Source organism: Populus alba, chromosome 17 (assembly GCF_005239225.2).
Source record: "Populus alba chromosome 17, ASM523922v2, whole genome shotgun sequence".
Classification (NCBI taxonomy): Eukaryota; Viridiplantae; Streptophyta; class Magnoliopsida; order Malpighiales; family Salicaceae; genus Populus; species Populus alba.
Genome location: NC_133300.1, coordinates 13,988,422 through 14,003,039, shown reverse-complemented (window position 1 = coordinate 14,003,039; position 14,618 = coordinate 13,988,422). Strand labels below are relative to the sequence as shown.

General features: G+C 31.1%; 1 pseudogene; it reads right to left on the bottom strand.

Moving 5' to 3' along the window:
- Window positions 1-8,845: 8,845 nt before the first annotated feature.
- On the bottom strand, window positions 8,846-11,801 carry LOC118029399 (receptor-like protein kinase FERONIA; annotated as a pseudogene).
- Window positions 11,802-14,618: the final 2,817 nt, after the last annotated feature.

Below are 14,618 nucleotides of genomic sequence, written 5' to 3'. Positions count from 1 at the left end.
TTACCGAATTAGATGTGCTGTGATGAAATAAATAATGGCTTGTTTTAACGAGTTCGTTTTATATTTTGTCAATTTTATTGTCGAATTGTAGTTTTTATAAAAGTGTACAAATTTGTATCTATTTAGATAATTGATAATGAATTAAGAGAAGTATTAAAATAGGCTGAATAATCTTGAGGTAAACCAATATTTTTGCAAATTTATTTAGTTTTACATAGTTAATTAATACATGTTTTCATCATTATTTGATATAGGTTTGATAGAAGTGATGGATGATTGTTCATAAATATATCAAGATTTACACCAATGATTGTGGATGATGAATTATTGTAATGGAGTTTAAGGTTTTATTAATCACACAATATCTACTTTGAGAAATATTAATGGAGGCGGTACTAGGTGTCTATGCAAGAGGTGTAAAAATAAAAACTTTCTCGATCCAAATGTTGTAACGATGCATATTCTATTAAAATAGTTACATGGGGAAATACTTGTATTGTATGCACAACGAAAACCAATTGTTCCTCAAGAGACTATGATAGAAAGGATGGTTAAGTCAATTTCTAGTTTTAGCAACGTGCATGGATTGTAAATGAACAATAATAATCCTTAAAGGACAATGGTTTATAAATGCGATGAGAATGAAATCATGACCATATCGATCAATGTCAACGCACGTACCAGCATTATAGAGGCATTCACGTTCTCTCAAGCGGCGGGTGTGGCACCTCCTAGTGGTCAAATGTTGTCGTCCATAACATTTCAGCGTCTGAAGCAGAGCATCATCTTTTTCGCAAATGGTGGGGCATGCATTCACGAGTTGGAGGTGAGCTGGGCTCCAATGAATCTTTAAGCTTTTAATGCTTTTGAACTTTAGTTTTTCAATTTTACTCCCTAATAATTTTATTTCATTTAATTTTTATATCCAATTTTGATCCTTATTATGTGATTGCTATTTTTTTCAGTTTCTTAATTTATTTTAATTTTCAATTTAGTCCCTTATTGTTTTTTTTTCATTTAATTTTTAATGTCAGATTCAATTGTTATTTTATTGTTATTTGTTTTGTTTTTCTAATTTTTAGATATGATTTAGAGATTCTATGGTTTAATCCTGGTCTCATGACTCAGGTCACTAGTTTTGAGGATAAGCTTCAATTTAATTTTTGATATTTTTTATTTTCTTTTTTTTAAAAATTGATTATTTTTTTAATTTTATCATTTTAAACTTTAGGATATTGGGGGCTTTGAGTTTTTATGATTGTTCTTTTTATTTTTTTATGGAGTTATCTCGGTCTCTTATACCTAGGGTCATAGGTTTGTTTTTTGGGTGAACCCAGGTTCATTCGAGTTTTTTATTTATTTATTTATTTTATGTTATTCCTTGACATTAAGTTAGAGTCTTGAGCTTCGTTATATTTATCCACATTCCTTTAATGTGGGTGTTCTCTCTATCGTCATATCATAGGTCTTAGACTTTTTTATGATTTTTTTTATTCTTTTTTATTTCATATTTGAATTATATTATTGGACCTTGAGTTATGATTTTTTTTTTATTTTTCTTTTTTATAGGGTTATCCTAGGTCTCAGGTTTGTCAATTAACACGGGTTGACTTTGGTTTTTTTCAATATTCCTTTTATTTTACATTGGGTTTTTATTTTGTTTTATCCCGATCACATTTTGCGGGTTGCGAGTTAGTCAAGTGAAAAACCTCGGCTGACCTCAATTTGTTTTTTTTTCTAAATGATTTTTTATTTCAATTTAATTTTTGGCATTAGATTGTTGGGTTCTATCATCTTTAGTGATTTTCCACCTTTCTTTATATATGGTTGACCAGAGTTCACAAGTTTATCAAGTTAACATCGGTGGACTTAATTCGTTTTCTTGGCATTTTATTTATTGATTTAACTCTTTATGAAGTCCCTTTTTAAGTTTTTTAAAATTATTTTTTTTATTATGATCTCATATCGAGGGGTAGCAGGGCTATTTGGTACCCAGGCTGACTCGTGTTTTTTTTTCTAGACATTTTTATTTTTTGAATTTATTTTTGAGTTTCATCTTTGATATTAGATACGGCGCCTTCTTTTTTATTTTTTTTGTTTCTTTTCTATAGCATTATCCCATATAACTTTTATCCTAGATCATGGTTAGTCAGTTAACCTAACTTGACTTGGATTATCATCGCCTGAATTGTTTTTTTTTTTTCATATGTGATGTAGCGTGGGAAACTCACCGTACTAGTAAAATAAAAAGAGAAATGAGTACCAAATTCTTTATTTGTCCATGCATATATATATATATATATTTATATACTATATATATTTATTGGAGGAACATATTCATGATTAATTAAAAACGTACAAAATTAGATTTAAATTTAAATATTATTAATTTTAGTTATACTAAATATTACATAAATTTGATGTCATTCATCCACTCCAAATAAAAAATAAAAAGTTAAAATCTTAGAAGAGATTAGAAAGGGAGATATACAGAGGAGAGGAGATTAATCAAATACTTTGAAAGGTGATTCAAACCATTTAATGTAATCCAATTTGTTAGTAATTAAAGTTATGAGCATTCAGAATCAATAGTTAATATATAATTAAATTAAAATTTATATAACTAGATAGAGATTTGAATTCGATACACAATGTGGAAAAGGCCTTACAATATACTTTTATGAATCAGTAAGACACGTTTAGAATATAAGAGGAGGTTTTGTTGCGAAAATTGGGTTAACACATTAAAACTGCATCTCATTATCAGAATTGTTGAATCTTCCGAGATTAGGAATCAAGCCTTTAGGGATGTTGTTGTTTGGGTTAAATTTTTTATTTTTTCTTGGTTTTTTTAATTTATTATTTAATTTGGTTTTTTTATTATTATTTTAATTTCCTTTTGTGCTTTTGGATTTCTAGTTTTTTTTTTTAGTTAGAGTTAGAGTTTTTTTTTTAAATCTATTTATTAAGTCTTGTAAACATCTAAAAAAACAGACTTATTGGGTTTGATTTTCATATAAAATAAATTATAAATTTATGCTTCATATCTTGATTCTTTTTCCAAGCTTAAATTATTCTTTATAGTCTTGCCTGCGTCAACCATTGCTTCGAGTTGGCTAATTTTATTTATTTATTTCATATTAAGTATAAACAGGTAGTGAAAGGTTGGAATTAGAAACTTATGCAGAATTGAACAAAAAAAATTAATATAAGTCAATTTTTAAAAATAGGATGCCTACACTCCGGCGTGAAAAATGGAATATTAAAGGCATATACATGTTGAAGCACCGTTTATGAGCCGATTGAAATGGAAGAAGTGACCTTTGAAAGGTCCTCCGTATTGGGCTGCAGTAGCCTTTGAAGGCATCTCAGAATTCAAGCGTTATTTAAGGATAGTTCAATTAATTATCATTTTGATTTTTTTTTAATAATTATACGATAAATAAATATTTTCAGATTATTAGAGGATTTATATAATTAATTAATTTTAAAAAATTTGTAATAGTAATTAAAATAACACAAGCTCATCTATATCCACGTCAAAAAAAAAAAGACTTCCAAGTCGTTGCTGTTATGCAATCAATAATTCAACATAATCACGACTTCTGTATATTTCCTTAAGTAATTGTTTTTTTTTTTTTTTTAAATCATGGAAATATATTTGGTAACGTTCTAGAAATGAGACGTCAGATTTTTCGTCCTTAACAAATGACCTTTCTTTATTGATTTTTATAAATTTAGACATAAACTCGTAAATTCATGGACCTTTCTTTTATTCATGAAAAAGATTACATAAAGGTTGTGAGAAGAGTGGGAACATAACATAAATTATAAGGTAGGAATTTGTTTTTTTTATTTAAAAATATAGGAAAACTTATTTATAATAGGTTTTCGACACCCATATATTATCTGTGAAAAGTTATTCTAAATGTGGTTTTCATTAGAAAAATAAAATTGAATTAAACATACCATGATAAGAATAAAGAATTTTTTATTTACAAAAAAAAGGTCGACTCTTTTTTTTTTTGTCTTCGAAATAAACATTTAAAAAATATTCTTCTTAATCTCTTAATTTATTTTCATTCCAAGATCGATTGAACATCCCTAAATAACTTTAATAACTTTTTATTATCGTAATTACTTACTTAAATAAAGTACTGGCTCAATTAGTTAGCACTTGCAAATATTTCCAGCTTGAAGGAATAGGATGTTCATTCGAAAAAAGAGGGGGGGGGGACAAAAAAAGAAAAAGAATAGGAAATAAGATGTTGCAGCCGAGTGGCTAAATAAAAAGAAAAGTTAGTAACCATATAATAGATGCAAGCTTGGAATTAAAGATTTGTTCTTATGTGATTTCAGATTCGAGTTATGTGGTTATTAATATATTAGTCACTAAAAGTTTATATATTCATTAATTTTAAAACCTATAAAATTAATTAAGATACACGCAAAGTTAACCTGAATATCCACTTTAATAATAATAATAAAAAAAAGTTGGTTCAGATCAATGCAACTTGTGCTACAAACTTCATTATCAAACAAGTAGATAGATGAGGATGATTTTTGTTAAAAACTCATTCTGTAAAACTGGGAAAAAACAAATTACGATACTTATTCTTGCATTGTTAACAAATATTATTTTAAAGGATCCATATTTCCAATGTTATGATTTTTTACTAGTGAATGAAAATATTGATCTTTTAATACTAAATAAACATAAAGTGAAAACGTTACTTATTTTCAATCATCATAATTAATATTCTTTATCCAACCAGAACCCAAATATTAAAAAAAGAGAAAAATCATTTGAGGGAATTGTAACAAAAGTCAACATGCAACCATAATTTCCAAGATTTTACAAAAAAAAAAAAAAGAGCTTGGTTTTTTCACTATGCATACACTCATATTTCATCATTGTAAAACTATTATTTTTCTCTTAAGAGAAAAACTCATTCGCTAGTCTATTAATTTATTAGTTATTATCATTTTGAAGGGGTGTAAGTAAGTTTTTTTTTACATGTCAAATGAATATTGTAATAGCTTACATGCCCTTAAAAGTATAAAAAAACAAATCAAGAGAAGGGATTTCTAGTCTTTTTGCCACTTTGAATGCATCGTGAAAGAATCATTTGCCTTCGTAAGAGAAACTCATGTTTAGGGCACTTAAAGCCTTTTCAACATGGTTATTTTATACTATATATCTATTTGGATGGGAGGGCAATTAAGTTTTTGACTATATATAAAATTAATTTTAAAAAAGATGATTGGTGTATGCCACGCACTAGCAATTAAGAGACATTAACTTTTTTAAACGGCACGTATAGCACTTCCCAATGATCAAATATTGCTTGTCCGTTACATTGACTGAAGCAAAGCATCATTCTTTTGCAATGGTAGGGCACATGTTCATGATGGAGATGAGGTTGGGCTCCCAATAAACTTTTTTTTTTATCCTCTTTTTTTTCTCTTTCCTAACCTCAAAATTTGCACCCAACATGTTGTAATTTTTTTTTATCAATTTTAGTCATATTTTGTTTTAATATTTCTATTTGTTTTTCTTTTTAATGCTTTTTAACTTTAATTTTTTTAAATTTTCCCCCTAAAATTTATTCATTAATTTTTATATTCATTTTGATCCAGATTTGTTCTTATTTTTTTTTATTAATATTGTTTTTTTTTTCTAATTTGGATGACTAGATTTCTATGTATTTTTTAAAGTTGCCCTTCATGGTTTAATCTTAGTTGCATGACTCGAGTCACTAGTCTCAAAATTATCCCGATTTTAAACTTTGATATTTTTATGCCATTTTCTTAAAATTATTATTTTTCAATTTTATCATTTAATTTAGGTTATTGGGCTTTGAGTTTCATTGTTGTTTCTAAGTTTTTTTTAAAAAAAATTATCTTTTCGGTCTTTTTTTACTAGGTCATGGGTTTGTTGAGTGAACTGAGGTTCATTCAATATTTTTTATTTTTAATTTTTTTTTTATCATTTGACATTAAGTTATTGGGTCTTTAGCTTCATGGTCTTTTCATGCATTCCTAATGTGGGTTTCTTATTGATCTCATATCACAAATCTTAGAATTTTTTTTATGTTTTTTTTTTTAATTTTTTTATTATCATCATTTGAAATCATATTATTAGGCTTTGATCTTTGTGATTTGTTTTTTATTTTTTCTTTTTATAGGATTATCTTGGGTTACAAAGTTTGTCAAGTTAACCCGGGTGACTTTGGTTTTTTTTTCGATATTCCTTTTATTTTACTCCAAGGTATTTTTTTCTATGTTCCTTTAATTTAATTTTTTTTTTTTTTTATTTTGATCACCATTATGTGGATTGCATGTTAGTCAAGTGAAACTCAACTAACTCAATTTGTTTTTACATTTTTTTAAAATAAGTTTTATTTCAATTTAATTCTTTGGCATTAGTATTGTTGGGCTATGATCTTAGTGATTTTTTTTCACTTTTATTTATATGAGTTACATGAGTCACAAATTAATCAGTTAACCTAAGTAAACTCAATTATTTTCTTTGACATTTTATTTATTGTTGGCTGTACCAAATTCTTGGTTTTTGTCATGCATTATATATATATATATATATATATATATTTATTGGAGACCAAAAGTAAGTTTGACATATTCATGATGAATAAAAATAGACAAAATTAGATTAATTAAAATATTATACTAGTTTAGTTACATGAACATTACGTAAAGTTTGATGTCATTCATCCACACATCACACATACAAAAAAGATAGCTAAAATCCTTGGTAGAGATTAGAAATCCTATTTTTCTTGACAACACAAACAATTTTTTTTAAAAAAATAAAAATTCATATGAATTTATGATTCACATATGTAATTTTTTTGCTCATTAAATTTTGCTGTGTTTCCTATAATATTGTTACTATCCTTATCGTTCTCTCCTGCATCAACGATGCCTTTGAGTTGGCTAATTATTATTTTTTTATTTCATAATTAAGAATAAGTAGGTAGTGAAAGGGAAATTAAGAATTATGCAGAATTGAACAAAAAAAATAAAAGGTCAATTTTTAAAATAGGATGCCCACTCCGGCAAGGAAAATGGAATATGAAAGGCAGATACATGTTGGTGGCAAAGTTCCAAGCCTTTGGACCAATTGGAAATTAATGGAAGAAGACCTTTGACAGGTCGTCTCGTCTGTGCTGTGTAGAAGTGACCTTTGAAAGGCATCGAAGACTTCCAAGTCGTTGGCGTTATGCAATCAATAATTCAACATTAAAAAAAATCCGCACTTTCCAAGAAAATTAACTTTTAAGACATCAGAATCAGACTTCTGTATATTTCCTTGGAATTGTTTTTTTTATAAAAAAATTATGGAAATATATTGGTAACGTTCTGCAGGAAATGAAACGTCAGAATTTTCGTCCTTTAACATGTGGACCTTTCTTTATTGATTTTCATAAATTTAGATATAACTAGTAAATTCACGTTGTAATTTTTAATTAAATTTTTTTTTCTTATTTCTCTACAATATCACATGATAATTTGGTAACGTTGTAATTCTTATTTAATATTTTTTTTTATTTCTCTACAATATCACATGATAATTTTTAATTCAATCAATATTTTTAGTCTTTAATAATTTTTTTATAATTCATAAGATGATAGTATTATAAGCTAAAATCTTCAAGTATCAATCTCATGAGTATCAATAATAAGAAGACTTGTTTTTATAATTAGTAATTAATCTATCGACACAAATTTTCTCGACGCAAATAGAAATAATCCGTCAGAAAAACTCTAATCGTTGATTTGTGGTTTGTTAGTAATAATTTTACCTATGGATTTACTAACAGAAAAAGCATGCCAAAAAAAATTAACCTATTTTATTCCATCAACATTTCCATCGATGAATATAATATATCACCAATAGAAAAAATTGTATATCATTCCATTGGTATTTTATATTTTTCCGTCGGTATTTCCTTTTGTGAATTTTAACCTATAACCATCAAATAGACTGTTTGTTATTCAGTCGATGAGTAAAAAGTGGTAATGACGCTTGCAGTAATTCTTTTTCAACTCTCTAGAATATACTGATGGCCTAAGTCATTTGGTAACCCTGTCAATAATAATTTAGAATCTTGAAAAAAAAAAACATTAAAAAATAGAAAATTAGTGGCATTTGTAGAAATTAATCATGTTACAAATCTCCATTACAATCTTTTATGTTAATTTCATCGCTATCATCATCTTTATCGATTTATGTATGTTTATTATTCTCAAAAGATCATTTAATTCCTTAATATCAATATCAATCAAAGTATTCTCGGCGACATGAAAATTTTAGTTTTCTTCTTAAGTCATTAGATGACGTAACTCAATATGGAACAATTAAACTCATCAAGTTTAAAATACATCAATCTCTTATAGTTAATTCATCGTTGTTATCTTGAATAACCTAGAAACAACCCTTGAGTTTGATTTTCATTACACATAATCAATTAACTCTTAAACGATCCATTTATGAAAAAAGAAGTGGAATGTATATATATTATAAACTTGTTGCACTGCTTTGTGAAAACAAAGACATTATCAATATTGTGGAGTCTAGCCTTTGTATTAATTTGATCAATTGTAAATTTGATCAATTATTTGTGTATAAATAATAATTTGTCATAAATTAATTTCGAATGCATTTTGCATTTTCTTTTCTCATGAATTTACAATTAACGATGAAAGTGAGCCGAATTTTGAATCAGATAGCTTGAGCATCCCTAACTTCTTAATTATGAAGCATGCAATTGTTCATATTGTGAGCTTGAAAGAGTGGTGATGTTGCGGCTGAGTGGCCAAATAACATGAAAAATTGGTTCCAATTAATGCTGAATATGCAGAGTGCTGCAATAAAATCATTCTATCAGACACACTAATTATCACTACCAAAATTATTCAAACAAGTAATGCATATATATGCATCGATAGGTATTTCAGCTAGAAACCTTTGTCTTGAGGCCTATACTAACGCAGCATGCTAACTAGCTTGCTTCTCATCGCCCCTTTGGGTTCATGATCTCGGAGAACACAGCACCAGACATCATTTTCTCCGACTCGTTGCTTAGAAAACTCTGTCCGTCGCTGCTGCTTGTTGTTGCCATTTCCAAAATGCGGGAATTCACAACTAGTTCACTGCCAGTACTAAACAAATCACTGCTGTCATCGATTGAGGAGCCTTTCAGAGGAGTCTCCATGTCATCTTCTTTCTCAGATTGAGCCCCTATGACATACTCTTCCGCGCCCTCTTGCAGTTGCAATGCAAACTCAAGGCCCCAAACCACATCGGTCCATCGATGGCCTTTTCGATTCCATTCTCGAGCAAGCATCTCACTGCAACATCAACAAAGTTTTTCAGACAATCTGGTGAGATCTTTCCATCCAGATACGGATCAATGATTTCATTAATCGTTCCGTTGCTGTGGCTTTGTCTAGCCAACTCTGCTAGACTTGCTGGCACTGCTGAACGGTTTATTGCTGGTCTAGCACACAATACCTCGAACAACACAACCCCAAATGAGTAGACATCAGATTTTTCTGTCAATTGCTGGCGTTGACAATATTCGGGATCCAAGTACCCTATGCTACCTTTCACAATGGTGCTCACGTGGCCCTTCGATGTGCTCGTAGGGCCTGTTTTGGACAATCCGAAATCCGAAACTTTGGCCACCCATTTCTCATCCAGCAGGATATTTGTTGTCTTCACATCACGATGAATGACAGTGTGCTTGGCACCTGTGTGAAGGTAATGCAACCCACGGGCAGCACCGATGCAAATCTCTAGGCGTTGAATGCATGAAAGTGGAGGATTATCAGTTCTGTAGAGATGATCACTAAGCGTCCCCCGAGCCATATAATCATACACCAGGATCATCTCATTATTCTCATTACAGTAACCAATTAGAGAAACCAAATGGCGGAATCTAAGCTGGGAGAGCATCCCAATCTCTGTCCTGAACTCGGTTGCACCCTGCCGTGAACTTGGATTCAATCGCTTGATCGCAGCACGATTGACTCCACCATTAAATAATCCTTTGTACACGTTACCAAAGCCACCAGCACCAATAATGAATGAATCGTCGAAGTTGTTTGTAGCTGTTATGATCTCAGCTAGCGAGAAACGGTGGCATAGATCAGAAGGTAGAGATGGCCTATGGGTTTCTGTTGACTTTGTTGACGAGGAAACAAGAGGGCCTAACTTTGAAGCTCGATCACCGGAAACCCAGTACTTGAGTTTTTGGACTCTTCTCCAGAAAATCAAGAAAAATAGGAAAGAGACGACGACAAAACCCGAAACAGCAGCACCTATAATGGTGACTATTCCTCTTCTACTATGCGTTGGCTTTGTTGATGTCGTGCTAGGAGGAGTATTACTAATGGGGCTATCCTGATATACACCAGGATTTGGTCCGGAAAGATTGTCTGATTTGCTCAATTTGAAGATTTCAACTCCATTCAACATTGCATCAGAGAAACTAAATGACTGTGGACTAGGGTGCAATGCAATCGACAAATTCTGTACCTCCTCGATTCCTCTGGCATGCATCATCACTCCGTAATCTTTGTATATGGGAACCCCATTTCCATCAGCCCAAGAAATTATATCTGCGTAAAGCTCGGCAGTTTGATTAGCGATATATATTTGAAAGATTTGATCGCCTTCCCGTAATATAAAAGGTATAAACTGACAGAAATGAAGCCTAACAAAATAGGTGAAAGTGGAGTGGACCGGAAACTCCCAAGTCATATTGTATTCCTCATTTATAGTAACATTGGGCCCCATGTTCCTAGCACATCGATAGAGTACGTCAGGTGCAGCATTGCGAGTGTGGTTATTATACTGAAGTTGAATAGTGTAATTATACAGAAGACTGCTCGGTCTAGCATCCGTCAAGTAATCCACGTCCCTTAACCAACTTCGAAACATGCTACTGTCTTTGTACGGTTCGATGTCATTCGCAGCCACATTTATTCGGTACATAAGCTCTAAAGCAGTTTCTTTTTGAAGGGTAGAATTGACGTTCTTCTCAACATCATGCAGACCTGGGTCACCCGCAGTCGTGTAATAAAGATTGGTGGGCATGGATACGATTTCAATCCCGTTGATGAAAGCATATGCATCAGCTACATGAGGGCTTGGCGAGAACGTTATGCTCAGATTTTTCTGCTCATCTTCAACATTTAAGATGAATTCTCTGGCGTAACCTCCTCGTTCACCATGTGGGTCAGTGTAATGGAAGCCACTGAAGTTGCTAAGAAAGGTATAGCGACCGGTTGTGACCGAAAAAGATGCCTTAGACCTGTTGAAACCAGTGTAGGAAGCTGGATTGAAATAGAGGCGAACAAACTTAGGTCCTGTTGTTGTGACAGGAAATGTGTAGGTGAATTGGGAGAGAGAGACGCGAGCAGTATAATAAGGTACAGAGCTAGTGGAGGCTCCATTTGCTGTGAGATTTGTTGAGGGGCTGCCTTGATCTAGAAGGGCCACTTTTGAGTTGATGTCTGCAGTCCAGTTTCTATCGTTTCCAAAACTATCGGCGGATGAACCACAATCAAGCGCTATGTTATCGAGAGGAACGTAAGGTGGTGGTAAACCCCCGGTTACAAGGATGGTGAGATGGAGGAACAGGAAGGAGAGGTGCAGAGGTGCGAATAAAGATAAGTTTGTGAGAGAGAGATATTTGCTGCTGCTGCTGCTGCTCATTTTGTTTTTGGCCAGAGGTGGAGAGATGAAGAAATCAAGAGGAGAAGCTCCTTTTAATTATATGCTGAGAGGTGTTTAAGTCATGCTCAAGTTGACTGATTCTAATTTTTCTCTTAATCACTCATCTATTATCATTATTGCTTTCTTTATTTTTTTTAATTAACACAAATATAAGCTCTTCCTATCAATATATTTAATTACAAGTTGAAAAGTCAAGACTTATATGCCATAACCAACACGGCAACATCACAAATGAAAGCTCTCATATTATTTTATTCAATATATATATATATATCCTTCAAGACATATTTTATATTTAGAAATTATATGTATAATAATTAATTATGTATGTATTAATGGTTTTTTCTCCAATCTCTTCCCTCTATTCACCATTAATAAATTCTTCTTCCAAGCAAATACACATATTCATATGCATACATACTTCTATTTGAAACCATCAACAGTATTTATTCTCATATCATCAATAAGCTATTTCTACATCATCACTTCCATTTAAGAGTTATTCCTAAATCAAGAAATTTTCCTTTGGAATCTACCCTATGGCCGAACCACCAAGTTCGATTTCTTCCAAGTTCTTTCATTCCAAGCACTTCAGTTTCTCACCATAATCTCACGTTTAAAATTTGTAAGATATGTTCTAATTCTTTAAGCATATAACATGACATAATCAATGCTTTCTCTTACTCTATTCCAAGAATACATGACACCTTGGAAAATTCTTTTTTAATCATTTATTTCTCTTGAGAGTGCTAGTTCAAGCTCTAAACATTGATGATCACAATTCAATTTCTATCCCTCCTTCATGCTCAAAGGTGGCCGACCCTATGTTTAGGTTTCCTCTTGATATACTTCAATTTTCTTTGTTATTCACTTTGTTCCTTCTTTGCTAATTACTTCTATTTGTTTCATTAGTTTCCAAAAATCAGCATATACAAAAAAAAAAACCTAGTTCTTCACATTTAAGGGGGTTTCATCCCTTCCAACAAATATTCAATCAAAACAAAGATGAAAAAAAAGAAAAGATTTTTCTTACCACTTGAATTTGAAACAAGATTTAAGGATGTTCTTTAACAATTTGTTCTTCTTCTTACTCTTCTTAACTTGGTTCTCTTCCAATTTCTTCTTTCTCTAACCGAACTTCTCTCTATCTCTACACCTCTAAATGGTGGTTTCCATCCTCACACTCACCTTATTTACTCATTCAATCATCATATTTTAGGGACATGTAAGAGGTTTGATGAAGAAAATGCAAGAAATAAAGAATATATTATATTTTTTCTTGGGGGTAAATGATAACATCTCCTTTTATTATTTTTCTTTATTTTACTTCTTTTTTTCTTTTTTCTTGGAGTAAAAATATAACTTACATGAGATACATTTTCAATACAAAAATAAAGAATATATATATATATATAAGCATTAAACCTTTCTCCTTTCTGCTACTAGAAAATTAAAAAATAATGAATATAATATTCTTTTAAGTAAATAGTGAAGACTTCATTGGCCTTAGAATTGCCAAGGAAATTGCTGATGAAAAACTTTTGTTAGAAGTATCTCATCAATGGATTGTTTTTTCTATTAACAAAATCTACCAGCATTGTAAAATATCAATGGAATATGTTGTTAGAATATTTCACAACAATTTTATTGTATTTTTCCATTTGAAATTTGATATAGGTAAAAGCTAAAGATAACAACAAAGAAAAAAAAACATATGAGTTTTAATGAGTGAAAGGGCTACATATGTGAACCCCTAGTTCACAGGGTTTATTTTCTCTAGATTAACAATCCTCAAGTGCCCCTCTTTACAAGGTTTATAAAGCCTTAAATAGACCAGAAACATTATCTCAACTAGGAAACAAAATAAAAATCCAAAATTACAAAGGAATGAAGCATGAAATCTAAAAATAACAAGGAAAATCAATAAAACTGCAAACAATTAAAGCCTTAGGACGAGATTTTCAAAATCTAAAGATTCGACTATTGGAGTGTGATTCCAACAGTCGAAAAAAAAAAAAAGCTCTTTTGAGCTGTTATTCTAACCTGGCACAACCAGACTACCTCTTGGACCTAGACCTGTCTCATTAGTCAATAAATGTATATGCTAGGCTATTCACATAATCTATTTGGAGCAAATCCTTATCTAGTTGTGGTAGACCCATACTTGACCTCCTAGAATCACTCGTATCGCAAGTCCAACTACATCATTCTTCCTAGATTGGAGAGAACTCGTTCTCAAGTCCTATTCCTCCTCTAACTAAAAAGACAAGTGTTAAACATTGAAGACATCAGAAGTATTCAGATGATGAGAAAGATAAATTTTATAGGCATTATCATTTATCTTCTACAACACCTCACAAAGACCTATCCTCCTTTCCTTCAACTTGTTATAGTCGCCCACTGAAAACCTGACACTTATAAGGATTGCTCATAAACACCACTCTTTTATGATGAGTATCCAATTTTTGAACAAATAATAATAATTGAATATAGTTTAGAATGAGTTTAAGACAAGTATTAGTTAAAGCCTTATATGTAGCATTGTTGTCACTGATTGTCTGTTTGACCTTCTTATGAATGTCAAGCAAGTAATTTGGCATGTAAGTAGCTTAGATGCTCAAGCATCCGATGTGAGGTACAAGAATTAACTCCGATGCCTTAGAAGGATTATACCCATAAACAATCTCAAATGGACTTAGTTGGGTAGTCCGATTCCAAGATCTATTAGAAGCAAACTCTACCTATAGCAATGCCATATCCCACTATTTGAGCTTTATCTCTAACAATGCTTTGCACTAAGTTGTCGAGATTGCGATTAGCTACCTTTGTATGCCCATATGTCTGAGGGTGA